This window comes from Phalacrocorax carbo, chromosome 1 (genome assembly GCF_963921805.1).
Source record: "Phalacrocorax carbo chromosome 1, bPhaCar2.1, whole genome shotgun sequence".
In the NCBI taxonomy this organism is placed as follows: domain Eukaryota; kingdom Metazoa; phylum Chordata; class Aves; order Suliformes; family Phalacrocoracidae; genus Phalacrocorax; species Phalacrocorax carbo.
The window spans coordinates 167,742,819-167,764,890 of NC_087513.1; the positions used below are offsets into that span (position 1 = coordinate 167,742,819).

Here is a 22,072-nt window from a genome sequence, read left to right on the forward strand (position 1 = left end):
GAGCTCATAGCAGTTGTACATATATCATGTGACATAAATCACTGAACTGTTCATTATAGCTGATTAATTGCACAGAATATGACTGTCAGTCAATTTAACTAGGAGTTTGCCAAATAAAATGCAAAATTATATGGTGTCCTGGTGAGGGCAGCAAAACATTCAACATACATGCTTTTAATAAGCCAGATGCTGTTCTATGCAAACTAATTCTGAAATTACAAATGAGAGTAAAGTACACTTTTTGATTTAGGAATAGATGCTAGGAGGCTGCATTTTTTCTGTTTTATCAACCACTGTCTGACAGACTTTTCTAATGTTAAGAACAACCCCTATTCTTAGAAAATTTTCTCCAAAGGTACATCCGAAATTAGAAAGGGTCTGCAGATGAAAACAGATGTTTAAACCGGAAACCATTTACAATATAAACTCAAAGGTCAGTGAAAGAGGTGGAAGAAACCTGAATTTTTTTTTTCCTTCTTATGACTTGATATGTGCTATAAAAAAATACTGGAAGTAGGATTGGCTATATCCTACACAAAACACATTATATTTTGAAGATTTATACCAACTGTTAAAGCAATTCTTTGAAAATAATTCTTATTGCCTGAGATTGCTGGAAAATGTAAAATGAGGAAGAATATAAAAAATAAATCTCAACAGCTAAGTAGCTGGAAATAAGTAAAGAGAAATATATTCATCTTCCCTCCAGGATCAAGGTTTTCCTTTTTAGTGTTTCTTTCAATAACCTCAACTCATGCCTTTATATCTGTGTTAGAAACAGCTATCCAAAATGGAAAACTGTTGCCAAACTGACAAATATTTACTCTTAGGCAAGACTAAAATGAATGGTTGCTTCTTTTTTTATCGAAATAAATAATTTAAAAAGGCATTTATGAGCTATATATGCAGCCTTTGTAAATATCTATTCATTTTGCCCATATGCTGCTGACTTTGGCTTCCTTTTTGCCTGATTTATGTCAGAATCTGAAACACATGTGATGTAAAAATGGTTTATGGGATATGTTTTTGTCAAATGGAAAAATAATGTTATGTTTCACACTGAGCAAAAAACAGAGAACATTTTTAGAGGAAATGTGGACTGCAATTATTGTTAAGCATATTTGTTAGGTTTATGTTTGAAATTATTTCCAACATTGTCTCAAACTAACCTTGAGTATAAATTGCACTTTATATTTCATATCTGTCTGTTGCTTTGTATGATGTAAATGTTTTCATTTTGTATGATGTGTGCTCTATTTAGAAGGAAAGGAAAGCAGTTCAGATTTTAAAAGGTTTGTTTTTAAAGACACTATTAAGAAGCTCAGCTTTCAAAAATTACACAAACTAGGAAGTAATTTAAAATGATATATGGTTATTCAGTTCTTAAAACTTCAGTGTATGAGGATTATTTGACTATCTATTGCAAGGTTACATCTGTCTCCTTTTTCTTTGTTTATCTAACACTGTAAAAATTATGTCTTATTGCATAACTCTTCTGAGGCTGTTTTATGTAGGTGTAGAGAATAATAATGAAAACATATTTTTAGATGTGTACAGGTGTGAAATAAATCTTGATACACCTTGCATTCTTTCAAATTTACTCTTGAAGTACTACAGAACATAATTCTTAAAGAAGGATATTCATATTATTTGAAGAATTAAGGCTTTAACATTATACCTATATAAATTAATAAATAAATAGCCTGATATAAAAAAGATCAAGCCTTGACTTTGTTATTGATATGATATTCTGGCTTTTAAAATAACAGCTACATATTAGTTACTCCTCATCATATAAAAAAGCGATATTTTTCTGACTGCTTTTCTGATCATTTCATGATTTATCTGAAATAACTAATTGTAGGGTTAAAAAATGAAGTTATGAAATTATGAAATAGAAGTAACCTAAAATACATTTTGTTTAAACAAAATATTAAGAGATGTCATGAGCACAGTTGCATGAATACACATAAAGGTGAAGTGCTTTGAGGGAGTTCCGTTCATCCTCCTGTTCAGACTATGACCACAGTTGGATATCCCTTAACTCTCACAAACTGAAGAGTGAATGGAGAGATGGACTTCAGGATAACCTATGCATTAGAATTTCTCTGTGAAAAAGACGATGAACACTTAGCAGAGGATTTTTTGAGGTAGTGCTGCTATGTGGTCTTCAACGGAGGGTTTCAGAGAGGTGAGGGTACCAAAGGGATTAAGATGTTCTAAGAGGAGACAGAATCTTTGTTGGAGAGGGTTTATCTGGTCTTTGATTTTTGCAGTTGTAGTCTTTAGGCCAAGGAGAATGGTGTGAGGAAATAGGAAAAGAAAAAGAGAAATGGAGTGAAGGGGAAATTCTGCTAATGAAAGCAATGTTTCTATTCATAAGAAGTAATAAATCTTTTTTCACCTTTCAGTGCTTTCTTTTCTTTTGTCTCCCCATGAAGGTCAGTGGTCAAGACTGCAAGCTAGATTTCTGGGTTGTTCTTCTTTTTCTTTTGAGGGAGATTAAACAAAAAGGAGAAAGGTAAAAGAAAATTAATCATCATGGAACATAAAAGAAAAAAGAATTTTATTATTCCTATCTGACCTAATGGAGGGAGTGAAAAGTAGATATGGCCAAAAAAAGGTCTCTAAAATCCTGAAAGAAAACAAAAATCTCTCCTTCCTTCTTTCCTTCCTTACCTACCTCATCTATCTCTTCTCACTAATAGTTCTGGAGGGAGCTTAGGCAGGCCAAACTGATATCATGTTGATACATATATCTTATATTGATAAACTTAAGGAATATATTTATTGCCATAAGAATTACATGTATTGCTGTCATATTTCTTCTTCCAGAATGCAAACTTTTTTTTCAAGGCTTATGGAACTGCCTCAGGCTGGGATGATATGTACAGTGATAATAGTCAGAAGCCCAAACTCTATAATTCATGTTGGGATTTTACTTTTTCTCTGTTTCCCTCTTGCCAAGGTTAAGATGAGTGTGCTCTGCTAGACTGAACTGGAGCTAAAAGGTAGAGATTAGCAATTACTGTTCTGTGGCCTGTGTTACACTAACTGGACTTGCTAATGACAATGGGACATGCTCTTCTTGAAATCTACTGGACAGTGAAGTTGTCACCACAGGAAAACAAAAACATAGGGATGCACTAGATAGATAAATCCTTATATTAAAACAATCTGCACATTTCTTTACTTCAGCTTCACCAGGTAGTATGATATCTATATTTGGGATTTCATCAGCATCCTTGGGGAAGTAAATATTCCTCTGACTCATTGGATTAATCTCTGCTTGTTTCATACCTACCTTCTCACTCTACTTTTTAATAAAAAATCCCCATCTTAATTTTGATGATCCAATTGCATACTTTACACTTCAGTAACTTGTTAATAATAAGGAATGTCTTTCTTTCCCCTAATCCTCCTATACTTGAGTTCATGAATGGATGTTTTATAGGTCTGCTTGGTAGTATTTGCACAGAAATATAAGGATCTTTAACTTTAATTCTTAATTGGTGAATTACAACTTCTTTACCTTTTCTTAACTTCATCTTTGTTTATTTTGGTGTACAACTATGTATTGCTATGCATATGTGATAGGGCAAATTCATCCACACACTATCATGTAAAAAAGTACACAGAAGAAAATGTAATTAAACACTTAGGGTTGAGTTCTATACAGAAGACCTTTGGATTGAACAATATATATATCCCCTCTGAAAATCACCTACAAAGTATCCAAATTATATTGGGTGAATAATTTTACAAAATCAGAAGGGAGATCATAATCCTGCGGGAAGCAGATATATGCAAAGATGTTATGTTACCTAGCAACATAGGCCCCAATCTGTTATTTACTCTATTTCTCCAATCTTACTATAGTACATGGGGGAAAAATGACACACATTAGGTGTACTGAGTCCTTAATCTCTCGTTCAGCAGGTCCAGAAAGAAATGGAAAATGTATATTTGGATATGGATATTAATATGGATATTTTGAAAATCTTATCTCCCTGCACATGGCAATGACCATTCTCTATTATTAGCTGGTATTTCACAGGAGTCAGAAATGTGTTAAAGTCTTTACAGGTAACAAGAAGAAGAAAACAAAACAAAACAAAAAAATTAAACCTTATTACTCCAGGTGTTGTATTTAAAACAAGTAAATTCCTTGAGGTTTTACTGACGTCACAGCATGGGACAATACTGTCCATTATTCAGTCTTACATACAAGTATCATAGGGAATGCACTTGTAAGAAAGGCTGTTAATGTGCCTTAATATTTACCAGCTCAGAGGGTTTTTTACATAAAAATGTTAGGAAACTTGCAGGAGAGTCAGTTACAATTAGGCAAAAAATGGCAAATATGTCTACATTTTTTCTGATACAGATTTTTTTTTATCTGTAGCTCTGACAGCATACAGTTTTCTTTCTAGCTGAAGATCAATCACTAACCAGTAATGAAGAGAGTACAAAAAGGTTATGATCCAAAATTTTTGCAAATAAAACCTTTTCTGGTAATTGTCTAGGGTAGGTTTGGTGTGCAGTTTAAGGAAATTCGTGGTTTATACGTGCCCGTGTGCCTGTGTCTATGGGTACCTTCTGGACATCAGATTTTTTTCATGCTGAAAAAGAGGAGCAATCCCTCTGTTATATTGGGTGTCCCAAGGATACTAATGTGGTTTTGTAGGCTTTCGGAGAATCTTGGAAACTTTCTATCTTTCACAAACTGGAAAACTCTCCACAGGCAAAGACTCCTGACTAACTGTAGAATCTGCCATTAACGGAGCTATCCCAATGACTTTGTGTGCATATGGATGTGTATGTGTGATCTGCCATGCATGTGAATCTTCTGTTTAGGACTATTGTTTTTATTCCTACTACTGAACAGAATAGTCTAGAGGGTCACCTGGCTATTCCTCAGATATCATGTAGCACAGAATGCCAATTTATGTCTCTTTTTTGGGTCTTGACTCAGCCATGTTTAATCAGTACAAGGGTTAAAAGTTAATGGCTGCACTGGCCTATTAGAAGGTCTTTTAATCCTCCAAAAGGCACTGCAATAATCACTGTTGTATTGTGTGGCCTTGTGTGCAAGAGGTGCAGCAAAGCTAATTTGAAGCTCAAGAGACATGATTAGGTCCATATGCTCCAGAAAACACTGGGCTCACTGAACATGAAGACCACTTGAGGAATAATTCACTACTCAACCCTGAGAAAGAACAACACAACTCAGGGTCAAAAAGTTTGCAGAAGCTTAAATAGATCAGAGCAGCTTTGACACATTGGTAGATTATGCTGAAAACTGAGAGAAAAAGGGATATTCTTGGGACCATCAAAAGCATTCAACCAGCGCAAGTAATAGCCAAAACTGGTTACCTATCTCATGAAAACAAAGTATCTATTTCTTTAAATAATCTCAATTCAGGTTAAAAAGCCAAAATTTTTAATATTTCTTTTCCAAAACAAGTCAGAATGCTCTTCTGCATTTGTAATATTTTGTATTCTTTGTGTCTTTCTATCTACAATTCAAAGTAAAATAATTTTGGAATGGAAATCTGAACTTTCCTTTGTGAAATGTCAAACTAGGATTTTAAAGTGCAAAAGTCTCCTCCTCAAACACCTTTTTTTTTTTTCCTAAATTAAATATTGCCTAAATCAAACGATTAGTAATCTATTTTTGTTGTTAAATTGGCATTTTCTCATGGAAGCCTTTTACACATTTTATTTCCCAACTAGATCTAGTCATGAAACACTGAGCATCTGGCTGTGGCATAACATTTCCAGGGGACTTCTGGAAGCAGTGTTGTTTGACTTCCATCACTGCTGCTTTCTTGTGAGTGCAAACCCTAAGTACTCAACAGTAAGTAAAAATGAATGAGACTACTAAAAATGGCTATTACATTCATTATAGGCCTTCACTGCCTTACCTTTTAACAATAATGCCTTCCCTACTCTTTTTCCTCCTTTCTTGTTATAACATTTTACCTCCCTCATCAGTGCAAAAAAAACAAGGGAGCTAATCCTGCCCAGTACTGAATGCCTTTGATTTGTATTAAATTGAGGAGAATGAGATCACACAGCAAATCTCATGAACAGCTGCTGAAGTGACACCAAGGTCCTGTGTACTTTAGAGAGCCAGGCATCGATGTAGCTGCCGTTGCGCAGCTTGTTTTCTGACAGGTAAGTTTACAGTCAGGCAGGCTTGAGCAAGAGTGGCAATAAGATCTTGTTCCGCTACATCTCTTCAGCTCCGCTGATGCCTGCAATCAGGGCAATTTATAAGTGAAAAAATAAGGCCAAGCACCAATGCTCTGGTTCTTTTTCCCTGCAGTGGAGTTCAGCAGCATCAAGGATCGAGCCCTCTGGCATTTTTTTTATTAATTAAAATAAAAAGAAAAAACTCTGTAGTATGTAAGATATGACACATTATTTTCTAGTGTTAGAAAGTTTTCCTTTGTTACCTTTGATCCTTTAATTATTTTTTTAATTAATAACACTGTTTTATGAATTCTGTTTCCATTTTCTTAAGTGTTCTGGATTACAGCTGCAAAAATGCCTTCTATAGAGTGCTACTAGTCGGCAGCCCACAAGGACTGCCGACTGCTAAGGTAGTAAGAACCACCTTAGCAAAAGCAATCAAAATTCCTGTAAACCAGGAAGTAGAAGGGAAAAGAACCCAAACCAAATACACTTAAGAATCCACAGAGGCAGTTAAAGAAGATGGCAATAAAAGGCATTAATGATGACTATCTGTGACACTATAGAAGACCTAAATTTTCATCAGCTGTTTTGCTATATTTTCAATTTTTTTCAGCTAAACACTTTCTAAACTGTCACTACATTAGAAGGATAGGACCTTTTGGAAGGTCATTTTCTTCTCAATTATTTTGCAAAGAGACAATTATGTAGAGTGGACTCAGTTAAACATAATTGAAAATTGTACCTAATTCTCAGGAATTATGAAATTAAAAAAGAAAACAGGCTCTGGTTATTTTGGAGAAATTGAGGAACCAAGCATTACCCTCAGTTACAGTAATGCAGCCAGTTCTTACAATATAATGATGAATTGTCCTTTCAATATTTCAGACAAAGATCAACTGGCAAGCTTTTTTTTTTAATAGTACAGTTTTATTGAGCAACATTTGCCACAGACCTGCAAAAAAATTCAATACTTTCTATGCAGGTCGTTGGTAGAAGTTGGGAGTACATGAGTGCATGTTCAGCCCTAGCCAGTGAAGAAAATCTTTTGTGGATATTGCCTTCTTACAAATACTGTTACCAATATTGATCTCAGCTAACCACTGCAGTACACTGAAATCAATGCAGCTACGTTCCTTGGAGTCACCTAAAACTAGAGCACTCCATTGTTGAATCAAGTCCATTGACTTGAAATAGCTTTATTTGCACTGGAATGTTAACACAACACAGAGACAACACTTGAATTTTAACACAACACAGAGTCAAAAAGGGGCATTCCCCCCTCTCATGACTCAGAATCCTGCACAAAACAACCTGGTGGGGATTTGTGAAGAGATAAGAACAGGAACTGAAGGGAAATAAATCCTTTCCTCTAAGTAGTTTTCTTTATACCCTAGAGGGAAGAGGGTGTGGGAATGTGTAGTGTACATATGAACAGATTTAACTGCAGAAGTGTTATCATTAACCTGGACCAGCCCTGACTGTTTCTGGTTTTTGTGTAACTTGCTTGGCAGAGGTGCGCTATTTTAGTTAAGATGGCTTATACCCAAACAGAGAGTATTTTGTGGATGAAGTTCTAAAACATCCAGTGTGCATGCATCCAATGATTATGTGTTGCCATGAAGACAGAACATCAAGCATGACCACCATATGTTCTATCTGTCTGTTCATCAGTACGGTTCGAATGTTGCTGCTGTTTGTTGGACCTACCAGTAGTAAGGGTAAGTGACTGTTAAGGAATAATTGAAAAATAACTTTATTTGGGACTGGTTTAGCTGTTGGACAATCACACATATGATTGCCTGTATTGTCCTTTATACTTTTGCAACTGAATGAAACTGCCAGATAAAAAAGTGAGATAACCTTAAGCCCCTACTCATATGCCAGGACTTAAGCTCATGTATTTACTTTTAGTAAAGCACCAGAGACCTGCCTCCACTAGAATTTGATGGTGATAGAGTTGATGACCATTTTTATCTCGCTATAGAAAATACAGTCTTTTGGGCAGTTAGGGTTAAGCCTAAGGTAGATTTGAGGGACTATTATTTATACTATTTTGTTCTATTAGCCTATACATATTTGCATCACATTTTTCATTCTTATGAATTTGCATGTATAAGCTGCTTGAATATGTATATGTATATAAATACATACATACGTACAAAGATATGCATAGATGTATATAGCTATACGTATTCATTTATACAACAAAGAATCTGGTAAGTTGCTGTGTGGCCTGCTAACAAACATTTTTTTGGTTGCTGTCTTCCTCAAATAGCAGTTTCATTTGTTCTGCTGTGCCAAGATCCTTCCCTCATTTTGTAATCTACCTTTATTTATATCTTGAATCTGACAAGATGTACAGAATATTGTACTGGAAATAATGCAGGCTAGAGATTTAGACCACCAGAAAAATAAAACCCAGCCCCCCTGGACAAAACCAGCCTTCACGAATGAATGTCTTTTAATTGTCCCACTTGAGTGGTTCCTAAACAACTTCTGTGCACATCCTATACTCAGTGTATTAAAATTAGTTAATACTTTTCCAGTAGGATATTCAGTCATTCAAAACCTAAAATCACAGCTAGTTTCTTCTTGTACGTAAGAGATGCCAAAGCATGTCTGATTTCTTAGGATGAATTTCATTACAGTTTAAAGCAAGGTCCCTTTTTAAACAAAATATTATTAAACAGGCCTGTTGGTTCAGAACATTTCATTTAACCAAAAAAAAAATTAAAAAGGAAAATAAATCTTTGCTTTATCACCATGTTCTTTCAGGCTGAGTACATTCCTCCAGTCTTCTGTTCTAGTTCAGTAATTTTCTCTTTTTAGGCTTTTTAGGTTAGGTCATGGCTATCAAGTCATATCCATCGCCTGAGTCTTAAAGCCATTTGCCATCTTCCTGATATGGACCAATTTATGTCTCTCATTTGTACAGGGACATCCACTACCATTAAAGAGAATGGGATCTCCTGACACCAAAGTTGTCCTCAGCATTAAGGATCAAGTCTCCAGGATTTCACTGTGCTGCAAAATGTTAAACAAAATTCAAAGTAATTTTAAATTCTAGCTTGATAATGTTGAGATGTGGTATACTGCTTGTTTCTTGCAAGGGATAAACCTTTGTTAACTTGTTTATTGATAATTGCTAAGCTGTTTTGATTACATCTGATGGGATAATGTTGTTTAGCTTTGTTGTTTGTATATTTATTTTAACCACAGGCATCAAAGTTATTCCACATCTGTTTATCAAATGGAGGCCGCCTTCTATGCAGATAAACAGTCAGGATTCTTATACTGCTAGCAACTATGTATAATTATTTACATATGTATTAGTCCCAAGCAACACCGGTACTAAGAAGTCAATTGAAGATACATTCCTTTTACACATTTTTATCTTTTTTTAAAAAAATTAATTGTCCAAGGCAGTTACTACTGTAGATTTATATCTGTGGGGAAAAAAAAAATAGCTTTAATAAAGACAAAGACTAGTCATTTTTAGTATTATTCCACCGGTCAATCTAATTCTTGACCTAAAGACACTTTTACCTAAGCTATACCTCAGTTGTTTTACATATGGGTGAGCAACACAAGGATTCATTTATTTTAAATCTCATTAGATCAATATTCTTGTCCCAAAACATATTTATTATTTTTGATATTGCTGCTGTTTTTGTTTCCCTCCCTTCCTGCTTTCCTTCCTCCTTTCCTTCCTCTCTTCATTCTTTGCCTCTTTCCCTCCCTCCTTCTCTCTCTGTCTTCTCTCTCACTTTCTCTCACACACCTTATCACTTTCTCTCAACAGACAGAAAGACACAGCAAGGGGAAGAGTACCAAGCAAAGTTATTTCTTCCCAGCCACCCCAGCCAAAGTCTTTCCCCTGTGATTTAATTTTAAGTTCATTTTTCATACTACCAGTATTGCTTGAGCATTCTGTTATGCTAAATGGATTCTTCCTGAAAGACCAAAGTGAAGTAGGAGCTTTTTTGCAGTATGTTGCATCTTTGGTTCAAGCTGTTTTCCTTTGGATTATAGGAGAAGGCACATGTCTAAACAATATTAGAAAGTATTATCTTTACATCTGAAATCCAAAACCAAAACAGAGTGTAGGCCAACAGCAAGTTCTTAAATACAGTACCAGATGTTCAGAAAACAAATATCAAATTAACAATTTATGAAACAGACACATAAAGGTCAAAATATATTATGCATTTCTGTCAGAAAAGTGCTGTTTTAGCAATTATTCTGGCTTTATTTTTCAAACTCCTGGCTGAACTGAAGATGGTATCACCAAGCCAAAAAAGTCCTACAAACCTTTCTTCAAATTGTGCAGAAATTCTAAAAAAAATCCAATAAATACCCAAAGAACTGCATGTAGTTCTGTATTGGTTTGACCCTGCAAAGTACTGAGCATCTCCATTTCACCAAGAATTCACTGGGAATTGTGGACATTCCGTATCTTTTGGGGTCAACTTCCATATGAATCATGCTACAAAAACACCCCCACCCCACCAAAAAAAAACCCAAACCAAAACAAAAAAAGAACAAACCACCCAATGGAAAAGAAAAAAAAAAGTTTAGAGACTTGTAAATGGTTACAAGAAACCACAGTCTTGTTTTGGGCTTGTTTTTTCCACTTACAGAACCTGCATTTGTAAAAGGATATGTGGCATATAAAATCCATTCCTGTGTATGTTTATAGAAGCACAATGGATGGATAAGATCACCACGTCTAAACTTTTCGCAGCAGTGCATCTATACCATTTTAAATATTAAGACAGCTTGTTCAGAGACCCCTAAGGCTACCTAAGTGCTTTACAGATAAAATATATATTATTGTCCTAAACTACATACGAAGATCACAAAACACTTCAGATATGTCAGCAAAATAAACATCACATATCTTCTCCTGATTTAACAACTGGGGCTGTAAGCATATATGAGTAAATGGTAAAAATTCTCAACTCTTCCTCAAGTAATTTGTAACTTGTGGGAGCCATCGAGCTTGTTCTCTCTTTTTCATTCTAACTCATGTAAGTGGCAAAGCTTTGAGCAAGGGCACCTGACAATAACAATTTTTATTTCTGAACCATTTTAAATTTTTATGGGTTATTTTTAAGATTCTTCAAGCTCTAGAACATTCACATTAGTGGTGGAGGTGACTACATCTATGATGATCTAACATGGTTTTGTAACAGATGCCTGTTTTCAGTTTTTTGCACCTTTGCCAGACTGAAACTATTAGGCTGGTATTTTTAATCACTAAGTTAGACTGAATATTTGGAAATTAAAAGTTTAACTTAAAATTGTTTAGCTATTTATGTCACTGTGATATATTGTTAAATTACATTAAGAACACATTAAAAAAATGTTTAAGAATTTCTAGTCTGTTGCAGAAAAACTTGAAACGTGCCAAGGAGGTCTTCCTGAGCAATGTCTTGCCTTTTAGCTTCTTTGTGAAAACCTGACAGCTTCTAAGCTATAACAAAACCCTGTTACATCTACAGAGCTGGGTGGTGATAGCTAAATTAATTATAGTTTTGAATTACACACAGGCTGAACAGAAGACCATAATAAACATTGTACCTTAGATAGACAAATTGTCTATCTAACGCTATATCCCATTTCTCACAGTAACCAATATTAATTAAAGTGGTTGTTTGCAGCACGAGGAAGGTGCAGCTTGACAGGTTAAAGGAACAATTGAAAGCGTGGCCTACGTTTTGTCCCCTGTCCTTTGTGTGATCAATTTTCTTTCAAGATTTTTTGTTATTGCTCCTGCTTAATCAGATTATACATTGGAAGCTTCTACACAAATTTACTAAAAGGTTGGCATTTTAGTTGTTTATCTATTCATTAATCAACTTCTAAATTTAAAAAAATAAAAAGGACACATTAATCTCATAAGCAGTAGCTGGAATCTCCTGGCAACAACAACGCCATTAAGATGTAATTTCTTTTTTTACTTTTTTTTTTTTCTAATCATTACTATTTAAAATATCCTTGACTCTTCAGAGTATCTGAATTTAAATGCTACTTTGTCATAAGATTGAGATCTTAAAAGAGGTTGATTTTCTTGATGTCAACAAGATAATGCTAACATAAAATAGATAATATTCAAAATGTTTGTAATAAATAGTGTATGGAAGAAAATATTCCTAAGTATTCACAGAAAATCATAAATTCTAGGAGTTTTTGTAATAATTAGGAAAATTGCTTCTCAAGCATAATTTTTATGACTCAAGATTCAGAACAATAAAGCTACTGATACACATAATATAATCAATAAAATCCAGCTTTTATGACAGTAATCAACATAGCACACTTTTGTTTCACCCCTCATTTCTCTCTGATATGTTGGTGGTGAAGTAAAAGATAAAAGAAGTGAACAGCCCACTAATATCGAGAGGTAAGAAATAACAACATTCCTCTTGTATATTTATCTTTTTAAAGAAAATTTTGAAGACACAACTTGATGACTTTTCTTCTGCTCATTCTGCTTTGAAAAATAATTTCCTATTTTCATATTGCATATCTGACTACACCTAGATGGCAATTTTCTGTTCAGCTATTACTGATATACACAAAGGAACTAAAACATTTATTTCAAACTATTCATTCTGTTCAAAAAATGCATGAAAACCCAGTTTTAAAAAAAGAATTAAAATTTTTCCAGTATACTTTTCCAGTAAAATATTATTTGTTAAAAACATCCCCTTGACGCCAGAGCTAATCCCTTGAATGGGATTAGCCACATTTATAATGAGTCATCTAAAAGTTAACTAATTTTAGTGTAAATTAATGTAAACTGTAAGGGTCTTTGTAATAAAGTGTCACAAATAGTGCTTTCCCAACACAATCTGTTCTACTTGTTTCGTTTGTATTTTACGACGAGCTGAATGGCTAATTTCTCTTCACTGACTGTGAGGATGCCTAGATGGGTATCTCAGACTAGTTGCTAAAAGCTAAAGCTATCACCAGACTGCTGAAATGTTCCATCACATATTTGCTTCAGTTTCACTTTTAAAAGCTGGGTTTAAAGGCGGCAAAATATTTAAGTTACTTAAATATTTAATTAAAGCCAAAACATTTTGTAATCTTTTCCTAATTTCCACTCAGAAAAAAAAAAAAAAGAGAAAGTAGAAACCCTATTAATTAAGAAAATACAAGAAAATGGGTTAATCCAAAAATCAATGTTTTTTTTTATATTCCAGCAGTGACCTAAAAAAAAGAAAAAAAAATCAATTGTTCAGATAAATGCAGCTCTACCTTTTAATCTCTTTAGATTTCGAGAAATCCACCAAAAAAGGGAGCTGTTACTCTGAGTCCTTAGACTAAAAGCCTTATATTTTCAGCTGATCTCTTTCACTTTGGCTTGGTTTTGCTTTACCTTTATTTGACCTTCCATGGTTAGAGTGAAACTACACAAGTTATTGAGTCAATCCTCAATAACTTGAACTTTCATGATGAGTGTCACAGGGAGGAAAAATGAAGAAGGGTGTCAGAGAGAAGTGAAGCGGGTCCTTCAGCAGCGACCCTGCATGCCCTTCTACAGACATTTCCCACTTGTGGCCCTGGAGGTTTTAGCAATCTGTTACATGCCCATAGAGGGGGCAGAGCTTCTATATTTTAGTGATGCTACTCACCACGAGATACAATAAAAAGAAAAAATTGCAGCGTTCCTACTGCTGGAAGGGTATATTTGGACTATGGTATGTCTGTGCTGCCTTCACAGGTGGGTTAGGCAACTTAATTTCTCTTGGTCCAAGAATGGAAGGAATATATTCTTCTACTACTAGTTCATCAGATCTCTGGTAGCATGAGCTGCTCTGCATGTGTGCAGCGTAGTGGGTTTATGATGCCTGTCCATTTGTCCATGGTTTTGCAGCGCAAATGCTGCGCCCTGCGCACAAAAGAAATTACCTGTTTGGCAGACAAGCACATGAATCCCAGACCACGTGTCCTACAGGACCATATAATGCAGAACTGGTCTACAGCGTATGATTTTTTTTTTCTAGTTATAAATGTTGAAACTCTAGAATGTAAATAAACATTCATGTCAAAGAAGGTAAAACAGTAAAAGTGAAAGTTATTTGAATCATGTGGTAAACTATTCTGATTTTCCTCAACCTCTCCAACTGAAAACATGCCAGAGAAGCTCTTGTATGTGGCAGTAAGCAAGAAACTTCCATCCAAAGGAGAGACGGAGTACAAGCCTGCTTGATAAACAATGGCCCAATTCTTATGCCAAGTACTGAAGTAAACTATTTTCAAGTAACTCCTGCAGAAGTTATGACACATTTATGAATTTTAAATATCTGTGTAGCTTATGGAGTAAATATTTATGTTGCTTAAATAGAAGTCTTGCTGACAAAGCAGAAGCCTATTGCACCCATAAAGTCAAAACAGACTGAGGAGGGCATATTTGGTATTTGCTTGCCTGGAATCTAAACATAAGCACACTAAAATGAGTAAACAACAACACTGTAGCTGTTTGTGAGATTGTACATTTTGTGATGCTACTAATGGCATAATCAGCAACAATGTCTGAGCTCTTGGGCTCAGCTAAGCATACATATAAAAGTAATACGTAGCTGCAAGCGGCAAAGGAGAGTTGTGCGATGTAATTACACAAACAGGGTACAATGAAAATCATGTACAAAGCATAAACTGCAAGGTATGAACGGTGGATGTAGAACAGGCAGAAAACATGCCTGGAAAAATGAACGAATCTTGTTCCTGGAAAAAAAGATAATCTATGTTGGGAGCAGGTGAGAGTCACCCTTTCTTTTGGGGAGGTTGTAAGGATCATAAAAATACCATGGAAGCATGAGAAAAAAGAGGAAGGATGACTCTTGACTTTGGCCCCAGCCTTACCTCATCAAAGAGATCCTCAAACCTGACTGCAGCCATCACTGCTGACTACAGGGCTTCAGCTCTGTGGTGTTGAATACACACAGCTAATGTAGGAAATGGTTATTAAGGACTATTTGAATAAGCAGCAATTATAACTAATAATGTGTAAGAACTTACCACTGGAAAATGGGTGTTGTTAATGAATGCCAGTCTAGTAAAGCACTACTTTGATGCTGGCCTGATTCCTGCCTTTTAAATACTCCCATCACAGTCATGTCTAGTTCCCTGATACACATGTATTTCTACAGCTGTACACACACACACACAACATACTCAGATGTAAGAGTATCATGTGAAATTGCATTTTAGATTCTGTATATTTTACATAATAATTTCAAGATTAAAAGGTCCAGATTCATCCAAGCTAGGGTTTTGTGGGGGAAGAATCCTGGACTTCAGCATGTATCCACCCCCTCTAGGTGTAGGGATCCTGCCTTAGTCACCTCAGTAGCAATGATGATTTGATCCTCTTATCAACTCAGGAAGGATAGAATTGTTTGTGGACTGCAAAATGAACTGGATCAATAAAATGATCTTTGTTAAATAAAAAGCCTCAGGAAGTCAAAATTAGTGGCTGGAGGCTAGTGAAGGCAGTAAGGGACTACTCAGATCAGCTTTGCCAATGGAGAAAAAAAATAACATCCTGAGTCACCACTGCAATACTCTAGCTTTACATCAGAATAATACATTTGAAATCATTTGGGATGCCATGACGTAAAATCGAGTAGTACAATGATTAATCGGGTCACCAACCTCTTCTCCCTTATGTCTCTGAAAAGTTATTTAATTAAAACTAAAATGCCATGTGGGATTCATCCCAGGGTATGGTTTCTAGGCGCTGCATAAATAGGAAGAAGGTATTATTTTACTGTTAATAATGTTTCATCTATTCAGTCTTCCCACAGTTTGCTGACATCCAGCAATTCTCCTTTTAATGTTCAGACACCACTGGATGCTCTCCTCATGGATAGTTTCAGAAAGATTTTCAGAAATTTTCTATCAGAAAATTCCAATTCAAGCTAATCAAAACAAAGGAAAAGTAATCTTGTCAAAATACAATTTCAAAAAAAATTAAATGGAAGACAATGAAAGATATCAAATCCTGATTTCCTGGTATTCCGTTCTGATTTTCTATTTCAAAATGTGCTTAGTTTTATATTAGAAAAAAAAAAACAACCAAACCACCCAAAACAAAACAGAACAAAACATTTCACATTTTAATCAACTCAAATTGTTTGTTTCAGTTTTCTGTTTTGAACTACACTGAAAATTATTTATTAGGTTTGCATCTTTACCTGGCTGGTTGTTTTTGGTTTGGTTTGGTTTTGTAGCAGAAAAATGGAACTGATACACTTCCTAAAAACAAAACCACTTCTTCACAGTTCTCACGCTTAAACAAGGTGCTAGTTGCTTTTTTTTTTTCCTGAAGTGTTTCTTAAGTGAGAGGTACTTTGTGTTTCAAATAGTTCATTTTTTGTCTCTGAAATCTGTGTGTTTTTTGAAGTCTGAAGTCTGATTCAGGAAAAGACTGAGGAGAGAAAACATTATTTTTCCCCAGTTAAAATAATTCAATTACAATGAATTAAGATGTGAATTAATAAGAAAACCAAGGCTTGGTATCACTGTCACACCACATAACTACATTAGGCCTCCAGAAAGAAAATGACTGGCATATGAAACCTTTGATGCATAAAATCAAGTCTGAGAGACGAAGAGAAGGAGGCAGGAAGCCTTTAGCTTTACTTTTGGAACAGGCTTATTCCTATAAATCAGTAGTTCTGTATCTGTAAAATACTGGGGTAGAAGGCAGGGCTGGGCCTTCTGAGGCTTGGGTCTATTTCTAGCGCTATCAACGCTTGACATGTGACCTTCCCAAGGTCAGTGCTTCTGTTTTCCAATCTGTTGAGCAAATAAAATTATAGTGTATTCCATTGTAAAAACCTCTGACATGGATTGATAGAAAGAGGAAGAACTGGGTATTGCTCTTACATAAGATTTGACTTTTCACATTGTACTTCTGAGTAATCATGATAATTACCTCAGTAACCATGTTTGTTCATCGCAGATTTCAAAGCACCTTTGGTCTGTATAATTCCTTCCACTTCCTCAGACTGGGAAACTGAGGCACAGGAAAGAGAAACGAGTTGCCCAGAGTCATGTTAGCAAACTATTGGTAGAGGCAAGTCTTTCCCTCAGTGGTGTTGTTCTACACTCTGAGAAGCATTTCCCTCTCCATTATTAAACAATGGAAATACATTATAGTTAGAGAGGAGACATAAACTCTTATCTACTTTTGTCCATTTAAACGATCCTTATGTTGCTCTGAGACTGTGCCATGAAAATGGATAAGAAAAGAATTAATTATTAAAACTTTATAGATCTATTATTCAAGCTGACGTGATTCAGTGGGATTACTTGTGTAAGCAATAGATTGGAAGTTTGGACACAATCTTTTTTATTTTTTTATTTTTTTCATTTGACAAAGATACTTTCAATGCCTTGTGTAGAGCTAAATGACACTGTGATTTGTGTTGCATGAATTAACTCATGCTCTTCCTGTCTCAATATATGAGTTTTCATAAGAGGATGAATGTAATTTTTAACTAACTTTAAATGGTATGAATGCACTTTACTAAGCTACCTCAGTCAGTTAAATATGTTGCAGAGCAACCAGCTGTTTCAACCTTTTGCTTGTTTGCAGTCTCTACTGTTTCAGGAAAGAATGAAATAAGCAAGCAATCAAACTACAAAAAGGTCACATTAGTAAAAGTGCAGTATTATATTGTGTATTGATCACACTACATGGGAGTCAAGTCTTGCAGGATGTTGAGAATTGTTGTAACAAGTACTTAAAACAATAACACTGGAATGTGTTCCAAAAAAAAAAATGCTGAGGTTAAAATATGGTGCAAATGTTATCACTTGTTATTAAGGGCTATAACATTATACTAGTACTTCCCCTGCTATAGCTGACCAAAAGAACAAGTATTTCTCACAGCTCCAGTTAATTTCACTGTAATATTTTTTCCCCAGCCTAAATGTATGGTTTTTATCACAAAGAAAAAAAAAATAAAAAAAAATCTGTGTACTTCAGTGCTGCAGTGCTGAACACTGCAATGCCAAACTCAGGAAGCAGAAGCCTGGACTGAAATCCCAGTCCCCAGGTCAGGCAACCAACCATCTCACGTACTGCACTGGGAAAGGCAGATAATCAGGCCTTCACATCAGGATTGAAAGTATCTAAAATGCAGCTCAGAGGACATTTCAGTGAAATGCTGCAGTGGAATCTCAGTTCACGTTCTGGGGTCAGGGCTGCAGCAAAACCATCTCCACCTATCTGGGCTCCACAACTTGAAATTCTCTCCTGAAAACAGATCACCCACTTCTGTTGTATCAAACTTTTAAAATGTGTGTATTTGTATGTGACTTTTGGGATGAGAGGAATAAAAGAAGGTGGGCGACCCAGCTCCCTCTCTCTCCCTCCTAACAGCATAGTGGGCAGAATATACTTCCCCAGTGGAGACACAGGGTCAATTCACTATTAAGTTGGAAGGGGCTTAAGTCTGTCCCTTGCCCTCCCTTGCGTACCCTTTTCATTTGAAAACATGCCACTCCAGAAGAATATGCTGGAGACTATAGGCTGCAGGGGAAAAGAAAAATGAAAGGAACAGAGGGAGGAAGATAAGGTATAAATGCCTGTGTGAGTCCAGTCCTTCACCAAAGAGCTATTCTGCATACTCCCACCAGTAAGGACAGCAGTTCTGGGGCTCACTCCTGTCCTAAGAACTGCTTGGGTATTTTAACGTAAGCAATCACAGTGAAAACTGGGTCAGAAACTCAGATCAATAAATATAGTTGAAATAAGAAATTTTGGTCAGGACCTTGGCCTGGCCTACTTGCTAAATAAACCTCTTGCTTCTGCATCATCAGAATTTCAATGTGAAATGACTACATGGCTTTTATGGCAGACTACACCCAGGCTGTTTGCAAAATCTGTCCACCTTTGTGACTGCTATTCACTTTTCTGACGCCTAACGCTTGAAGCTTTTAAGACTAACCCTGTCACCTGGTCAAGCCAATGTTTCCAACACAAAATTATCGCAAGGTCTGATGAATATGTATACTAGAGAAAGAATGTCTATGGGTTTTACTACCGGCTCCACAGTCTAAGCATCTGATGTGTGAAGTCTATTAGGTTAAGCTCAGTCTCATACAAAAGCATAATGCAAGCAAGTCTTCCCAGGGCTCTACACACCCTGGTGGGTGCTGTAAGCAATAGGCTGTAAACTCATGCTTCCCCACTGCCTTTCTTTGGTTCAAGAGATCTTAAAATTATTTTTCTTGTAAAGTAGAACAGCTGTAGCAAGAGGGCTGGTAGCCTGGTGGTTGAGGGTATGAGCCAAGAAAGAGGAACATGTGGGCTGGCTCTTACACTGCAAAAGATAGAGAATTTTTTATTTTCTCATCCTGAGCCAGTCTCCTACCCACTAGAAGTAGGCAAACTACTTCTTTAACTTTCTTTTCTTTCTTTTTTTTTTTTTTTTTAAATCATCATCATCCGCCACTGCATCATTTTGCAGAGCTCCATCTGGTGAACATATCACAGGGAACACACTCACACATCACTGCCCTCAGGAAAATGAAGAAGAAAAATATCTAGTTTCAGAAACCTTGTTGGGCCTAAATGTAATTTAGGTAGAAATCAAGTAGTTCTGTGAAGGCTGGCCTGCGAAACATACTGAGATTGAAAATTCTGGGAGAAGAACCTTGTATTAGTTTAACCTCTCCTACCATTACTTGAAAACAGATAATCTGAACTGGTTTAAAGTAATCATGTACATCAGCGAGCATAGTTTCTGCAGGAGTTGCGTCAACATATAGAGGCACCTTGTTAACTTTCATTCCCAGAATAGCCAAAGCCTGAATAAAGACATAATTTCAAATTAAATAATGATCCTATGATTCTTCTACTTGCTGAGTCCATCATCATTTGTGGCACGCACACACATAGATTTATATACATATATATACACACACGCACATACATCATCATGTCTACAGTGTAGGATGTCTTTATTGTGGTTATAGCTCCCACAGAAATACGGAAGACGATTTTACAGAGCATAGCACAGGTAATTCAGGAAGGATATCTACAGTAATAAATTTTTGTTCTGTAGAAACTTTGCAGATGCTCTGAGTTCTGCTTTGCCAGATCTACAATGTTAGACAAAGTAACTAGTTTTTGAACATCTTCCAATGCAGCACAAATACACCCTTCACCGGTGTTACTTACATAGTCATAGAAACACAGAGGTGGGAGATTACTAATTGGGAACATGTAAAAGTATCCCAGTACCTTTTCCTATTTCAAGGCATTTTCCCTGACAGGAGTAAAACCATTCCTATTCAAAAGGCAACAGTGATGCCCAAGCCAATTTGCTTGTGTTTGGTTAAATATGGGACTTTACACCTGGAAGAAAGGTATAAGTAGGGAGCTCATTGTCTTAGGCTTCTGGACATTGCAGAGGCAAAGAGGAGGTAAAAGACATCAGATAAGGAAAGGAGTCAAGGAAAATAGACTTGGGTGCTCTTTCCCCTATCTGATCTACTGGATAGTTTGGAGGTGATAATGTGACCTCTGGTGATTCAATCTGTGTCTGGACTGTAAACTGGGATGCATATGCCGAATTTTAAAGACCCAGAATGACTGGCACTTGAGTGCTGCATTTACTTCACCACAGTCGCTAAACAAGAGAGTAAAAAAATTCAGAGAGATCTTGATCAACCTGATCCAGGAGTAGGTATTTCCTTAAAACCCTTAGAGGTCAGCCTCTTCTCCTAAGATACATGTTTCCAAAAGTAATTCAAGAATATAAAGACATCTAGAAATGTAGTATTATGGCAGTGAGTAATGATAGATTAATTTCCTGGCCCTGACACACCTTTCCTGTGTAACTTGATTTACAGAACCAAAACTCCAGATATCATACCTAAAAGGGTAGATGCCTCTTTTCTTCCCCTCTGACTTGTCTTCTAGATGCTAACCTTTTAATGGCAGATGCTCTTTCAATATATATGACATATATATGAGACACAAATCTGTCAATATCGTTCCAAGGTGTACAGCTGAGAACACAATGGGTTCCTTATCTAAATACTCTTTTGGAAGTTACATAACACCCATAAACCTTATTACATCTTCTGGAAGATTTTTTACCTTTCTCCCCACCCCCTCCCCCCACCCCACACTTTGAAATTCTAGGGGCCCAGGTGGCTTCCACTAGTTCCCACCTCTCAGGAGATCCCTTGGGAGAAGCAGGCAATTTGTCCTTCATGCTTTCACAGCAGGTCATTGTCTCCTTCCTCGTATCTGATTCTATTTATTTATTTAATATCTTGTTAATGTTCAGGTCCTCTGGTTGCATTTTGATTGTTTTTACGGTGCCTGAGCAATTTTAATAACGTGAAGGTAAAGACGTTCAGAAGCTTTATTCTAAGGCGGGAGGATCACAAGCTCTTTAGTACTCCTGCCCCACATCCCGGTGAGCGTTCCCCAGCTCCCAGATTTTCAACCTTTCCTCCCCCGAGCCTTAACTCGCGGTGATCTTGCCACTGCTGCTGACACCCGGTGAGGGGGTCCCCTACGCCGACCCCCACCCTGACCCTTGCCCCTTCCCCTGACTCTCCCGCCTCCCTCCGCGGAGTTTCCTGGGGGCTACCCTGCCTCCGACTCCCCTTGCACTTCGGGGCTGCAGTTTTGATCCACGGAAGGTTTCCAGCCAGCCTAAGGCACATCCACACACACACACACCGACTTCACCGAGAGACAAAGTCAAAGAAACCGTCAGGAGAAATGAATAAATGCGCCTCAACGTGGCGCCAAGTTTCCTTCCCTCTTTTTCTTTTTTTTTTTTTTGCCCTAATGAAACCACTAATATATTTCTTGTGGTGCTTTCTG

General features: G+C 36.4%; 1 long non-coding RNA gene across 2 annotated transcripts in view; it reads right to left on the bottom strand.

Annotated features, from left to right (window-relative positions):
* The window catches only part of LOC135311490 (uncharacterized), a 36,926-nt gene that overhangs the window by 14,330 nt on the left and 524 nt on the right, over window positions 1-22,072 (bottom strand). For both annotated transcript variants that reach the window (XR_010371109.1, XR_010371108.1), the window contains exon 2: window positions 2,405-2,489. This is a non-coding gene — a long non-coding RNA (uncharacterized LOC135311490). The remainder of the gene's footprint in view (window positions 1-2,404; window positions 2,490-22,072) is intronic.